Here is a 15,750-nt window from a genome sequence, read left to right on the forward strand (position 1 = left end):
TCAACCTTTCGTGAACTTTGGTCCTGTGAACCATGGGAAAGCTTGGTCCAAGGCTTCCATTTCCAGGTGGCTCTCCGCCTGTATTACACACTGTCACCGTTTGGCAAACCGACCAATGCCTGACCGGCTGAGAGCTCATTCCACCAGAGCGATCGCTGCGACGACTTCGTTCCTGTCTGGTGTGCCCCTGCTGGACATCTGCAGGGCTGCTATGTGGAGGTCTACACACACCTTCACAAGATTCTACAGCGTCGAAAGGGATTCCAGAGAGGACTCCAGGGTCGGCCAAGCAGTGCTACGCAACCTGTTCCCTTGAAGGTGAGCCTGTTCCGGAGGTAACAGTAATTGCTTCTGTTGAGCCTTGCCACCTCACGTCGTTGTGTATTTCTGTACTGCTATTCTTTATGTGAATCCATGCCAGACCCCATGCTGGAGAAGGAACAAGTTACATACCTGTAACTGTTGTACTCTTTCGTCCTGTCCCCTTTCCTCCATACTGCATGGGCGCCTCTCGTTAGGGAAGGGAGACGGAACCTTTTTCACCAGAAGAAATCTTCCCATTTAAATTTAGAGGTACGCGGGGGCGTAGCCCTGGGAGCATGCGCTCGCCTCACTCTGCCCACCGGCGCCAGTCCCCTTTTCCGCGTCAACAGGAACAGGCCCATTTCACCAGCGCTCCTGGGATTGTCTTCGGACATGTAATACCACGCGCTCTTCCCCGGATACTTTCTTCTGTCTTTCCTCCCCGATGCATTTCGACTTCAGCGGGCTTCAGCAGATGTCCAGCCTGCGAGGTGCTCTTCCCTACATCGGATCCCCACGTTCTTTGCCTCCGCTGCCTTGGCCCCGACCATGGATGGGAGGGTTGCACAAAATGCAAAGCACATTCTTTGCGTGCTTTGACTAGCTGGGTGGACAGAGCTCTTCGAGAAGTCGCCCCCAGAGGACTTGAAGGACTTTTGTCAGTCATAAGTCAAGGCCTAAGGGAGGGCTGCTCTTTTCCAGTGCACCCCGCAAGGGCGACTTCTTCCCAAGGAAACGCCCAGACGGGAGGAACCGCTCAGTTTCTCACACCAGCACGGGTACCGAGGCTAATTCAGCTACCGGCGGCCAGGCCGAGGGGTCTGTAGATCCTTCCAGAGACAGTGCTGAGAGACCGCAAGGTTCTTTTACCGGGTGTACACCTGAGGGGCTATGCACTTGTACCTGCAACATGGCAGAGGGGGCGCCTGTACCCAGCACTACTGGCAACTCTGCTGAGGGTGACATTCCTACCAGGCCTCGGCCTGAGGTGCAGGGTAGGTCTCATGCTCCATCGCCAAGAGTCCTGGAGGAGGCCGGGCCCAGTGAGCCAAGCACCATGACTTTGGCACGTGGCATGCAGCTCGACAAGATGGCCACCACGCCAGACAAGATGGCCGCCCGAGGAATGCAGCAGGTGGGAGAACGAGTTACAAGGTGGGACTGGTGTCAACCAGCTACGTGGCCTACAGTTTATCCTTCAGCAGCACAGGACAGGTTTACCCCGCAAACAGCTAGACAGAGTATGCAGCGGCATCAGCAGCCGTCCGCTACCTGTCAATATCACCTGCCAACCCACGGGCCTGCGACGACAGGTTCTTTGAAAAGTTCCTCATGCTCATGTCCTAAGATGGGGTCCTTCCTTAGGGATGTAATCATGGACATGCTCGCTCTGGCCCCTCCCCCTGCACCTATAGTTATTCCTCCTATAGCTCCAGCACTGCAGGCCCCGTTGCAGCCCCTGCTGCCACGCCGGCTCCTTCGATTCTGGCGCCCCTGCCTTCCACTGTTCAGGCGGTTCCGTACTAGCCTCTGCTGCAGCCTCCGGCTCCGGTCTCCACACCTCAGCCCTCGGCGCCCAGCACCCCTCCACTCGTTCCAGACAAGCCGGACACCCTGGTGGATGCAGACGAGGAAAAAGACCTCGACACACCATCAACAGTCTAGGCCTTCCACGAATGACTCACAGGTCTGGCAGAGTGAAGGCTTCAGCCCCGGCGTGGGAACTCAACGTGGTACTGACAAGGCTCATGGGGGCCGCCTTCGAACCTATGCATCAGGCCACTCTCAAGTTCCTTTCGTGGAAAACGCCTTTTATTGTGGCCATCATCCCTGCCAGGAGGGTAGTTGAGATCCAGGCCCTGTCCTGCAAGAGGCCTTATCTGACTTTTCACATCACGAGGGTGGTGCTGCGGGCGCACCCTTCCTTCATGCCAAAGGTTCCGTCAGAATTCCACCTCAACAAACATTTGGTGTTGCCTGTGTTTTTTCCGACACCTTTGTCGCTGGCTGGAAGGACTTTGCACTCGCTGGATGTGGCGCGTGCTCTGAAGTTCTATGTGGCACGCACAAAGAGTTTACGGAAGATGTCTCAACCTTTCGTGAACTTTGGTCCTGTGAACCATGGGAAAGCTTGGTCCAAGGCTTCCATTTCCAGGTGGCTCTCCGCCTGTATTACACACTGTCACCGTTTGGCAAACCGACCAATGCCTGACCAGCTGAGAGCTCATTCCACCAGAGCGATCGCTGCGACGACTTCGTTCCTGTCTGGTGTGCCCCTGCTGGACATCTGCAGGGCTGCTATGTGGAGGTCTACACACACCTTCACAAGATTCTACAGCGTCGAAAGGGATTCCAGAGAGGACTCCAGGGTCGGCCAAGCAGTGCTACGCAACCTGTTCCCTTGAAGGTGAGCCTGTTCCGGAGGTAACAGTAATTGCTTCTGTTGAGCCTTGCCACCTCACGTCGTTGTGTATTTCTGTACTGCTATTCTTTATGTGAATCCATGCCAGACCCCATGCTGGAGAAGGAACAAGTTACTTACCTGTAACTGTTGTACTCTTTCGTCCTGTCCCCTTTCCTCCAGACTGCATGGGCGCCTCTCGTTAGGGAAGGGAGACGGAACCTTTTTCACCAGAAGAAATCTTCCCATTTAAATTTAGAGGTACGCGGGGGCGTAGCCCTGGGAGCATGCGCTCGCCTCACTCTGCCCACCGGCGCCAGTCCCCTTTCCGCGTCAACAGGAACAGGCCCATTTCACCAGCGCTCCTGGGATTGTCTTCGGACATGTAATACCACGCGCTCTTCCCCGGATACTTTCTTCTGTCTTTCCTCCCCGATGCATTTCGACTTCAGCGGGCTTCAGCAGATGTCCAGCCTGCGAGGTGCTCTTCCCTACATCGGATCCCCACGTTCTTTGCCTCCGCTGCCTTGGCCCCGACCATGGATGGGAGGGTTGCACAAAATGCAAAGCACAATCTTTGCGTGCTTTGACTAGCTAGGTGGACAGAGCTCTTCGAGAAGTCGCCCCCAGAGGACTTGAAGGACTTTTGTCAGTCATAAGTCAAGGCCTAAGGGAGGGCTGCTCTTTTCCAGTGCACCCCGCAAGGGCGACTTCTTCCCAAGGAAACGCCCAGACGGGAGGAACCGCTCAGTTTCTCACACCAGCACGGGTACCGAGGCTAATTCAGCTACCGGCGGCCAGGCCGAGGGGTCTGTAGATCCTTCCAGAGACAGTGCTGAGAGACCGCAAGGTTCTTTTACCGGGTGTACACCTGAGGGGCTATGCACTTGTACCTGCAACATGGCAGAGGGGGCGCCTGTAGCCAGCACTACCGGCAACTCTGCTGAGGGTGACATTCCTACCAGGCCTCGGCCTGAGGTGCAGGGTAGGTCTCATGCTCCATCGCCAAGAGTCCTGGAGGAGGCCGGGCCCAGTGAGCCAAGCACCATGACTTTGGCACGTGGCATGCAGCTCGACAAGATGGCCACCACGCCAGACAAGATGGCCGCCCGAGGAATGCAGCAGGTGGGAGAACGAGTTACAAGGTGAGACTGGTGTCAACCAGCTACGTGGCCTACAGTTTATCCTTCAGCAGCACAGGACAGGTTTACCCCGCAAACAGCTAGACAGAGTATGCAGCGGCATCAGCAGCCGTCCGCTACCTGTCAATATCACCTGCCAACCCACGGGCCTGCGACGACAGGTTCTTTGAAAAGTTCCTCATGCTCATGTCCTCAGATGGGGTCCTTCCTTAGGGATGTAATCATGGACATGCTCGCTCTGGCCCCTCCCCCTGCACCTATAGTTATTCCTCCTATAGCTCCAGCACTGCAGGCCCCGTTGCAGCCCCTGCTGCCACGCCGGCTCCTTCGATTCTGGCGCCCCTGCCTTCCACTGTTCAGGCGGTTCCGTACTAGCCTCTGCTGCAGCCTCCGGCTCCGGTCTCCACACCTCAGCCCTCGGCGCCCAGCACCCCTCCACTCGTTCCAGACAAGCCGGACACCCTGGTGGATGCAGACGAGGAAAAAGACCTCGACACACCATCAACAGTCTAGGCCTTCCACGAATGACTCACAGGTCTGGCAGAGTGAAGGCTTCAGCCCCGGCGTGGGAACTCAACGTGGTACTGACAAGGCTCATGGGGGCCGCCTTCGAACCTATGCATCAGGCCACTCTCAAGTTCCTTTCGTGGAAAACGCCTTTTATTGTGGCCATCATCCCTGCCAGGAGGGTAGTTGAGATCCAGGCCCTGTCCTGCAAGAGGCCTTATCTGACTTTTCACATCACGAGGGTGGTGCTGGGGGCGCACCCTTCCTTCATGCCAAAGGTTCCGTCAGAATTCCACCTCAACAAACATTTGGTGTTGCCTGTGTTTTTTCCGACACCTTTGTCGCTGGCTGGAAGGACTTTGCACTCGCTGGATGTGGCACGTGCTCTGAAGTTCTATGTGGCACGCACAAAGAGTTTACGGAAGATGTCTCAACCTTTCGTGAACTTTGGTCCTGTGAACCATGGGAAAGCTTGGTCCAAGGCTTCCATTTCCAGGTGGCTCTCCGCCTGTATTACACACTGTCACCGTTTGGCAAACCGACCAATGCCTGACCGGCTGAGAGCTCATTCCACCAGAGCGATCGCTGCGACGACTTCATTCCTGTCTGGTGTGCCCCTGCTGGACATCTGCAGGGCTGCTATGTGGAGGTCTACACACACCTTCACAAGATTCTACAGCGTCGAAAGGGATTCCAGAGAGGACTCCAGGGTCGGCCAAGCAGTGCTACGCAACCTGTTCCCTTGAAGGTGAGCCTGTTCCGGAGGTAACAGTAATTGCTTCTGTTGAGCCTTGCCACCTCACGTCGTTGTGTATTTCTGTACTGCTATTCTTTATGTGAATCCATGCCAGACCCCATGCTGGAGAAGGAACAAGTTACTTACCTGTAACTGTTGTACTCTTTCGTCCTGTCCCCTTTCCTCCAGACTGCATGGGCGCCTCTCGTTAGGGAAGGGAGACGGAACCTTTTTCACCAGAAGAAATCTTCCCATTTAAATTTAGAGGTACGCGGGGGCGTAGCCCTGGGAGCATGCGCTCGCCTCACTCTGCCCACCGGCGCCAGTCCCCTTTTCCGCGTCAACAGGAACAGGCCCATTTCACCAGCGCTCCTGGGATTGTCTTCGGACATGTAATACCACGCGCTCTTCCCCGGATACTTTCTTCTGTCTTTCCTCCCCGATGCATTTCGACTTCAGCGGGCTTCAGCAGATGTCCAGCCTGCGAGGTGCTCTTCCCTACATCGGATCCCCACGTTCTTTGCCTCCGCTGCCTTGGCCCCGACCATGGATGGGAGGGTTGCACAAAATGCAAAGCACATTCTTTGCGTGCTTTGACTAGCTAGGTGGACAGAGCTCTTCGAGAAGTCGCCCCCAGAGGACTTGAAGGACTTTTGTCAGTCATAAGTCAAGGCCTAAGGGAGGGCTGCTCTTTTCCAGTGCACCCCGCAAGGGCGACTTCTTCCCAAGGAAACGCCCAGACGGGAGGAACCGCTCAGTTTCTCACACCAGCACGGGTACCGAGGCTAATTCAGCTACCGGCGGCCAGGCCGAGGGGTCTGTAGATCCTTCCAGAGACAGTGCTGAGAGACCGCAAGGTTCTTTTACCGGGTGTACACCTGAGGGGCTATGCACTTGTACCTGCAACATGGCAGAGGGGGCGCCTGTACCCAGCACTACCGGCAACTCTGCTGAGGGTGACATTCCTACCAGGCCTCGGCCTGAGGTGCAGGGTAGGTCTCATGCTCCATCGTCAAGAGTCCTGGAGGAGGCCGGGCCCAGTGAGCCAAGCACCATGACTTTGGCACGTGGCATGCAGCTCGACAAGATGGCCACCACGCCAGACAAGATGGCCGCCCGAGGAATGCAGCAGGTGGGAGAACGAGTTACAAGGTGGGACTGGTGTCAACCAGCTACGTGGCCTACAGTTTATCCTTCAGCAGCACAGGACAGGTTTACCCCGCAAACAGCTAGACAGAGTATGCAGCGGCATCAGCAGCCGTCCGCTACCTGTCAATATCACCTGCCAACCCACGGGCCTGCGACGACAGGTTCTTTGAAAAGTTCCTCATGCTCATGTCCTCAGATGGGGTCCTTCCTTAGGGATGTAATCATGGACATGCTCGCTCTGGCCCCTCCCCCTGCACCTATAGTTATTCCTCCTATAGCTCCAGCACTGCAGGCCCCGTTGCAGCCCCTGCTGCCACGCCGGCTCCTTCGATTCTGGCGCCCCTGCCTTCCACTGTTCAGGCGGTTCCGTACTAGCCTCTGCTGCAGCCTCCGGCTCCGGTCTCCACACCTCAGCCCTCGGCGCCCAGCACCCCTCCACTCGTTCCAGACAAGCCGGACACCCTGGTGGATGCAGACGAGGAAAAAGACCTCGACACACCATCAACAGTCTAGGCCTTCCACGAATGACTCACAGGTCTGGCAGAGTGAAGGCTTCAGCCCCGGCGTGGGAACTCAACGTGGTACTGACAAGGCTCATGGGGGCCGCCTTCGAACCTATGCATCAGGCCACTCTCAAGTTCCTTTCGTGGAAAACGCCTTTTATTGTGGCCATCATCCCTGCCAGGAGGGTAGTTGAGATCCAGGCCCTGTCCTGCAAGAGGCCTTATCTGACTTTTCACATCACGAGGGTGGTGCTGGGGGCGCACCCTTCCTTCATGCCAAAGGTTCCGTCAGAATTCCACCTCAACAAACATTTGGTGTTGCCTGTGTTTTTTCCGACACCTTTGTCGCTGGCTGGAAGGACTTTGCACTCGCTGGATGTGGCGCGTGCTCTGAAGTTCTATGTGGCACGCACAAAGAGTTTACGGAAGATGTCTCAACCTTTCGTGAACTTTGGTCCTGTGAACCATGGGAAAGCTTGGTCCAAGGCTTCCATTTCCAGGTGGCTCTCCGCCTGTATTACACACTGTCACCGTTTGGCAAACCGACCAATGCCTGACCGGCTGAGAGCTCATTCCACCAGAGCGATCGCTGCGACGACTTCATTCCTGTCTGGTGTGCCCCTGCTGGACATCTGCAGGGCTGCTATGTGGAGGTCTACACACACCTTCACAAGATTCTACAGCGTCGAAAGGGATTCCAGAGAGGACTCCAGGGTCGGCCAAGCAGTGCTACGCAACCTGTTCCCTTGAAGGTGAGCCTGTTCCGGAGGTAACAGTAATTGCTTCTGTTGAGCCTTGCCACCTCACGTCGTTGTGTATTTCTGTACTGCTATTCTTTATGTGAATCCATGCCAGACCCCATGCTGGAGAAGGAACAAGTTACTTACCTGTAACTGTTGTACTCTTTCGTCCTGTCCCCTTTCCTCCAGACTGCATGGGCGCCTCTCGTTAGGGAAGGGAGACGGAACCTTTTTCACCAGAAGAAATCTTCCCATTTAAATTTAGAGGTACGCGGGGGCGTAGCCCTGGGAGCATGCGCTCGCCTCACTCTGCCCACCGGCGCCAGTCCCCTTTTCCGCGTCAACAGGAACAGGCCCATTTCACCAGCGCTCCTGGGATTGTCTTCGGACATGTAATACCACGCGCTCTTCCCCGGATACTTTCTTCTGTCTTTCCTCCCCGATGCATTTCGACTTCAGCGGGCTTCAGCAGATGTCCAGCCTGCGAGGTGCTCTTCCCTACATCGGATCCCCACGTTCTTTGCCTCCGCTGCCTTGGCCCCGACCATGGATGGGAGGGTTGCACAAAATGCAAAGCACATTCTTTGCGTGCTTTGACTAGCTAGGTGGACAGAGCTCTTCGAGAAGTCGCCCCCAGAGGACTTGAAGGACTTTTGTCAGTCATAAGTCAAGGCCTAAGGGAGGGCTGCTCTTTTCCAGTGCACCCCGCAAGGGCGACTTCTTCCCAAGGAAACGCCCAGACGGGAGGAACCGCTCAGTTTCTCACACCAGCACGGGTACCGAGGCTAATTCAGCTACCGGCGGCCAGGCCGAGGGGTCTGTAGATCCTTCCAGAGACAGTGCTGAGAGACCGCAAGGTTCTTTTACCGGGTGTACACCTGAGGGGCTATGCACTTGTACCTGCAACATGGCAGAGGGGGCGCCTGTACCCAGCACTACCGGCAACTCTGCTGAGGGTGACATTCCTACCAGGCCTCGGCCTGAGGTGCAGGGTAGGTCTCATGCTCCATCGCCAAGAGTCCTGGAGGAGGCCGGGCCCAGTGAGCCAAGCACCATGACTTTGGCACGTGGCATGCAGCTCGACAAGATGGCCACCACGCCAGACAAGATGGCCGCCCGAGGAATGCAGCAGGTGGGAGAACGAGTTACAAGGTGAGACTGGTGTCAACCAGCTACGTGGCCTACAGTTTAACCTTCAGCAGCACAGGACAGGTTTACCCCGCAAACAGCTAGACAGAGTATGCAGCGGCATCAGCAGCCGTCCGCTACCCGTCAATATCACCTGCCAACCCACGGGCCTGCGACGACAGGTTCTTTGAAAAGTTCCTCATGCTCATGTCCTCAGATGGGGTCCTTCCTTAGGGATGTAATCATGGACATGCTCGCTCTGGCCCCTCCCCCTGCACCTATAGTTATTCCTCCTATAGCTCCAGCACTGCAGGCCCGTTGCAGCCCCTGCTGCCACGCCGGCTCCTTCGATTCTGGCGCCCCTGCCTTCCACTGTTCAGGCGGTTCCGTACTAGCCTCTGCTGCAGCCTCCGGCTCCGGTCTCCACACCTCAGCCCTCGGCGCCCAGCACCCCTCCACTCGTTCCAGACAAGCCGGACACCCTGGTGGATGCAGACGAGGAAAAAGACCTCGACACACCATCAACAGTCTAGGCCTTCCACGAATGACTCACAGGTCTGGCAGAGTGAAGGCTTCAGCCCCGGCGTGGGAACTCAACGTGGTACTGACAAGGCTCATGGGGGCCGCCTTCGAACCTATGCATCAGGCCACTCTCAAGTTCCTTTCGTGGAAAACGCCTTTTATTGTGGCCATCATCCCTGCCAGGAGGGTAGTTGAGATCCAGGCCCTGTCCTGCAAGCGGCCTTATCTGACTTTTCACCTCACGAGGGTGGTGCTGCGGGCGCACCCTTCCTTCATGCCAAAGGTTCCGTCAGAATTCCACCTCAACAAACATTTGGTGTTGCCTGTGTTTTTTCCGACACCTTTGTCGCTGGCTGGAAGGACTTTGCACTCGCTGGATGTGGCGCGTGCTCTGAAGTTCTATGTGGCACGCACAAAGAGTTTTTACGGAAGATGTCTCAACCTTTCGTGAACTTTGGTCCTGTGAACCATGGGAAAGCTTGGTCCAAGGCTTCCATTTCCAGGTTGCTCTCCGCCTGTATTACACACTGTCACCGTTTGGCAAACCGACCAATGCCTGACCGGCTGAGAGCTCATTCCACCAGAGCGATCGCTGCGACGACTTCGTTCCTGTCTGGTGTGCCCCTGCTGGACATCTGCAGGGCTGCTATGTGGAGGTCTACACACACCTTCACAAGATTCTACAGCGTCGAAAGGGATTCCAGAGAGGACTCCAGGGTCGGCCAAGCAGTGCTACGCAACCTGTTCCCTTGAAGGTGAGCCTGTTCCGGAGGTAACAGTAATTGCTTCTGTTGAGCCTTGCCACCTCACGTCGTTGTGTATTTCTGTACTGCTATTCTTTATGTGAATCCATGCCAGACCCCATGCTGGAGAAGGAACAAGTTACTTACCTGTAACTGTTGTACTCTTTCGTCCTGTCCCCTTTCCTCCATACTGCATGGGCGCCTCTCGTTAGGGAAGGGAGACGGAACCTTTTTCACCAGAAGAAATCTTCCCATTTAAATTTAGAGGCACACGGGGGCGTAGCCCTGGGAGCATGCGCTCGCCTGACTCTGCCCACCGGCGCCAGTCCCCTTTTCCGCGTCAACAGGAACAGGCCCATTTCACCAGCGCTCCTGGGATTGTCTTCGGACATGTAATACCACGCGCTCTTCCCCGGATACTTTCTTCTGTCTTTCCTCCCCGATGCATTTCGACTTCAGCGGGCTTCAGCAGATGTCCAGCCTGCGAGGTGCTCTTCCCTACATCGGATCCCCACGTTCTTTGCCTCCGCTGCCTTGGCCCCGACCATGGATGGGAGGGTTGCACAAAATGCAAAGCACATTCTTTGCGTGCTTTGACTAGCTAGGTGGACAGAGCTCTTCGAGAAGTCGCCCCCAGAGGACTTGAAGGACTTTTGTCAGTCATAAGTCAAGGCCTAAGGGAGGGCTGCTCTTTTCCAGTGCACCCCGCAAGGGCGACTTCTTCCCAAGGAAACGCCCAGACGGGAGGAACCGCTCAGTTTCTCACACCAGCACGGGTACCGAGGCTAATTCAGCTACCGGCGGCCAGGCCGAGGGGTCTGTAGATCCTTCCAGAGACAGTGCTGAGAGACCGCAAGGTTCTTTTACCGGGTGTACACCTGAGGGGCTTTGCACTTGTACCTGCAACATGGCAGAGGGGGCGCCTGTACCCAGCACTACCGGCAACTCTGCTGAGGGTGACATTCCTACCAGGCCTCGGCCTGAGGTGCAGGGTAGGTCTCATGCTCCATCGTCAAGAGTCCTGGAGGAGGCCGGGCCCAGTGAGCCAAGCACCATGACTTTGGCACGTGGCATGCAGCTCGACAAGATGGCCACCACGCCAGACAAGATGGCCGCCCGAGGAATGCAGCAGGTGGGAGAACGAGTTACAAGGTGGGACTGGTGTCAACCAGGTACGTGGCCTACAGTTTATCCTTCAGCAGCACAGGACAGGTTTACCCCGCAAACAGCTAGACAGAGTATGCAGCGGCATCAGCAGCTGTCCGCTACCCGTCAATATCACCTGCCAACCCACGGGCCTGCGACGACAGGTTCTTTGAAAAGTTCCTCATGCTCATGTCCTCAGATGGGGTCCTTCCTTAGGGATGTAATCATGGACATGCTCGCTCTGGCCCCTCCCCCTGCACCTATAGTTATTCCTCCTATAGCTCCAGCACTGCAGGCCCCGTTGCAGCCCCTGCTGCCAAGCCGGCTCCTTCGATTCTGGCGCCCCTGCCTTCCACTGTTCAGGCGGTTCCGTACTAGCCTCTGCTGCAGCCTCCGGCTCCGGTCTCCACACCTCAGCCCTCGGCGCCCAGCACCCCTCCACTCGTTCCAGACAAGCCGGACACCCTGGTGGATGCAGATGAGAAAAAGACCGACACACCATCAACAGTCTAGGCCTTCCACGAATGACTCACAGGTCTGGCAGAGTGAAGGCTTCAGCCCCGGCGTGGGAACTCAACGTGGTACTGACAAGGCTCATGGGGGCCGCCTTCGAACCTATGCATCAGGCCACTCTCAAGTTCCTTTCGTGGAAAGCGCCTTTTATTGTGGCCATCATCCCTGCCAGGAGGGTAGTTGAGATCCAGGCCCTGTCCTGCAAGCAGCCTTATCTGACTTTTCACATCACGAGGGTGGTGCTGCGGGCGCACCCTTCCTTCATGCCAAAGGTTCCGTCAGAATTCCATCTCAACAAACATTTGGTGTTGCCTGTGTTTTTTCCGACACCTTTGTCGCTGGCTGGAAGGACTTTGCACTCGCTGGATGTGGCGCGTGCTCTGAAGTTTTATGTGGCACGCACAAAGAGTTTACGGAAGATGTCTCAACCTTTCGTGAACTTTGGTCCTGTGAACCATGGGAAAGCTTGGTCCAAGGCTTCCATTTCCAGGTTGCTCTCCGCCTGTATTACACACTGTCACCGTTTGGCAAACCGACCAATGCCTGACCGGCTGAGAGCTCATTCCACCAGAGCGATCGCTGCGACGACTTCGTTCCTGTCTGGTGTGCCCCTGCTGGACATCTGCAGGGCTGCTATGTGGAGGTCTACACACACCTTCACAAGATTCTACAGCGTCGAAAGGGATTCCAGAGAGGACTCCAGGGTCGGCCAAGCAGTGCTACGCAACCTGTTCCCTTGAAGGTGAGCCTGTTCCGGAGGTAACAGTAATTGCTTCTGTTGAGCCTTGCCACCTCACGTCGTTGTGTATTTCTGTACTGCTATTCTTTATGTGAATCCATGCCAGACCCCATGCTGGAGAAGGAACAAGTTACATACCTGTAACTGTTGTACTCTTTCGTCCTGTCCCCTTTCCTCCATACTGCATGGGCGCCTCTCGTTAGGGAAGGGAGACGGAACCTTTTTCACCAGAAGAAATCTTCCCATTTAAATTTAGAGGTACGCGGGGGCGTAGCCCTGGGAGCATGCGCTCGCCTCACTCTGCCCACCGGCGCCAGTCCCCTTTTCCGCGTCAACAGGAACAGGCCCATTTCACCAGCGCTCCTGGGATTGTCTTCGGACATGTAATACCACGCGCTCTTCCCCGGATACTTTCTTCTGTCTTTCCTCCCCGATGCATTTCGACTTCAGCGGGCTTCAGCAGATGTCCAGCCTGCGAGGTGCTCTTCCCTACATCGGATCCCCACGTTCTTTGCCTCCGCTGCCTTGGCCCCGACCATGGATGGGAGGGTTGCACAAAATGCAAAGCACATTCTTTGCGTGCTTTGACTAGCTGGGTGGACAGAGCTCTTCGAGAAGTCGCCCCCAGAGGACTTGAAGGACTTTTGTCAGTCATAAGTCAAGGCCTAAGGGAGGGCTGCTCTTTTCCAGTGCACCCCGCAAGGGCGACTTCTTCCCAAGGAAACGCCCAGACGGGAGGAACCGCTCAGTTTCTCACACCAGCACGGGTACCGAGGCTAATTCAGCTACCGGCGGCCAGGCCGAGGGGTCTGTAGATCCTTCCAGAGACAGTGCTGAGAGACCGCAAGGTTCTTTTACCGGGTGTACACCTGAGGGGCTATGCACTTGTACCTGCAACATGGCAGAGGGGGCGCCTGTACCCAGCACTACCGGCAACTCTGCTGAGGGTGACATTCCTACCAGGCCTCGGCCTGAGGTGCAGGGTAGGTCTCATGCTCCATCGCCAAGAGTCCTGGAGGAGGCCGGGCCCAGTGAGCCAAGCACCATGACTTTGGCACGTGGCATGCAGCTCGACAAGATGGCCACCACGCCAGACAAGATGGCCGCCCGAGGAATGCAGCAGGTGGGAGAACGAGTTACAAGGTGGGACTGGTGTCAACCAGCTACGTGGCCTACAGTTTATCCTTCAGCAGCACAGGACAGGTTTACCCCGCAAACAGCTAGACAGAGTATGCAGCGGCATCAGCAGCCGTCCGCTACCTGTCAATATCACCTGCCAACCCACGGGCCTGCGACGACAGGTTCTTTGAAAAGTTCCTCATGCTCATGTCCTCAGATGGGGTCCTTCCTTAGGGATGTAATCATGGACATGCTCGCTCTGGCCCCTCCCCCTGCACCTATAGTTATTCCTCCTATAGCTCCAGCACTGCAGGCCCCGTTGCAGCCCCTGCTGCCACGCCGGCTCCTTCGATTCTGGCGCCCCTGCCTTCCACTGTTCAGGCGGTTCCGTACTAGCCTCTGCTGCAGCCTCCGGCTCCGGTCTCCACACCTCAGCCCTCGGCGCCCAGCACCCCTCCACTCGTTCCAGACAAGCCGGACACCCTGGTGGATGCAGACGAGGAAAAAGACCTCGACACACCATCAACAGTCTAGGCCTTCCACGAATGACTCACAGGTCTGGCAGAGTGAAGGCTTCAGCCCCGGCGTGGGAACTCAACGTGGTACTGACAAGGCTCATGGGGGCCGCCTTCGAACCTATGCATCAGGCCACTCTCAAGTTCCTTTCGTGGAAAACGCCTTTTATTGTGGCCATCATCCCTGCCAGGAGGGTAGTTGAGATCCAGGCCCTGTCCTGCAAGAGGCCTTATCTGACTTTTCACATCACGAGGGTGGTGCTGCGGGCGCACCCTTCCTTCATGCCAAAGGTTCCGTCAGAATTCCACCTCAACAAACATTTGGTGTTGCCTGTGTTTTTTCCGACACCTTTGTCGCTGGCTGGAAGGACTTTGCACTCGCTGGATGTGGCGCGTGCTCTGAAGTTCTATGTGGCACGCACAAAGAGTTTTTACGGAAGATGTCTCAACCTTTCGTGAACTTTGGTCCTGTGAACCATGCGAAAGCTTGGTCCAAGGCTTCCATTTCCAGGTGGCTCTCCGCCTGTATTACACACTGTCACCGTTTGGCAAACCGACCAATGCCTGACCGGCTGAGAGCTCATTCCACCAGAGCGATCGCTGCGACGACTTCGTTCCTGTCTGGTGTGCCCCTGCTGGACATCTGCAGGGCTGCTATGTGGAGGTCTACACACACCTTCACAAGATTCTACAGCGTCGAAAGGGATTCCAGAGAGGACTCCAGGGTCGGCCAAGCAGTGCTACGCAACCTGTTCCCTTGAAGGTGAGCCTGTTCCGGAGGTAACAGTAATTGCTTCTGTTGAGCCTTGCCACCTCACGTCGTTGTGTATTTCTGTACTGCTATTCTTTATGTGAATCCATGCCAGACCCCATGCTGGAGAAGGAACAAGTTACATACCTGTAACTGTTGTACTCTTTCGTCCTGTCCCCTTTCCTCCATACTGCATGGGCGCCTCTCGTTAGGGAAGGGAGACGGAACCTTTTTCACCAGAAGAAATCTTCCCATTTAAATTTAGAGGTACGCGGGGGCGTAGCCCTGGGAGCATGCGCTCGCCTCACTCTGCCCACCGGCGCCAGTCCCCTTTTCCGCGTCAACAGGAACAGGCCCATTTCACCAGCGCTCCTGGGATTGTCTTCGGACATGTAATACCACGCGCTCTTCCCCGGATACTTTCTTCTGTCTTTCCTCCCCGATGCATTTCGACTTCAGCGGGCTTCAGCAGATGTCCAGCCTGCGAGGTGCTCTTCCCTACATCGGATCCCCACGTTCTTTGCCTCCGCTGCCTTGGCCCCGACCATGGATGGGAGGGTTGCACAAAATGCAAAGCACATTCTTTGCGTGCTTTGACTAGCTGGGTGGACAGAGCTCTTCGAGAAGTCGCCCCCAGAGGACTTGAAGGACTTTTGTCAGTCATAAGTCAAGGCCTAAGGGAGGGCTGCTCTTTTCCAGTGCACCCCGCAAGGGCGACTTCTTCCCAAGGAAACGCCCAGACGGGAGGAACCGCTCAGTTTCTCACACCAGCACGGGTACCGAGGCTAATTCAGCTACCGGCGGCCAGGCCGAGGGGTCTGTAGATCCTTCCAGAGACAGTGCTGAGAGACCGCAAGGTTCTTTTACCGGGTGTACACCTGAGGGGCTATGCACTTGTACCTGCAACATGGCAGAGGGGGCGCCTGTACCCAGCACTACTGGCAACTCTGCTGAGGGTGACATTCCTACCAGGCCTCGGCCTGAGGTGCAGGGTAGGTCTCATGCTCCATCGCCAAGAGTCCTGGAGGAGGCCGGGCCCAGTGAGCCAAGCACCATGACTTTGGCACGTGGCATGCAGCTCGACAAGATGGCC

Source organism: Ambystoma mexicanum, chromosome 2q, assembly GCF_040938575.1.
Source record: "Ambystoma mexicanum isolate Mex_15411 chromosome 2q, UKY_AmexF1_1, whole genome shotgun sequence".
Classification (NCBI taxonomy): domain Eukaryota; kingdom Metazoa; phylum Chordata; class Amphibia; order Caudata; family Ambystomatidae; genus Ambystoma; species Ambystoma mexicanum.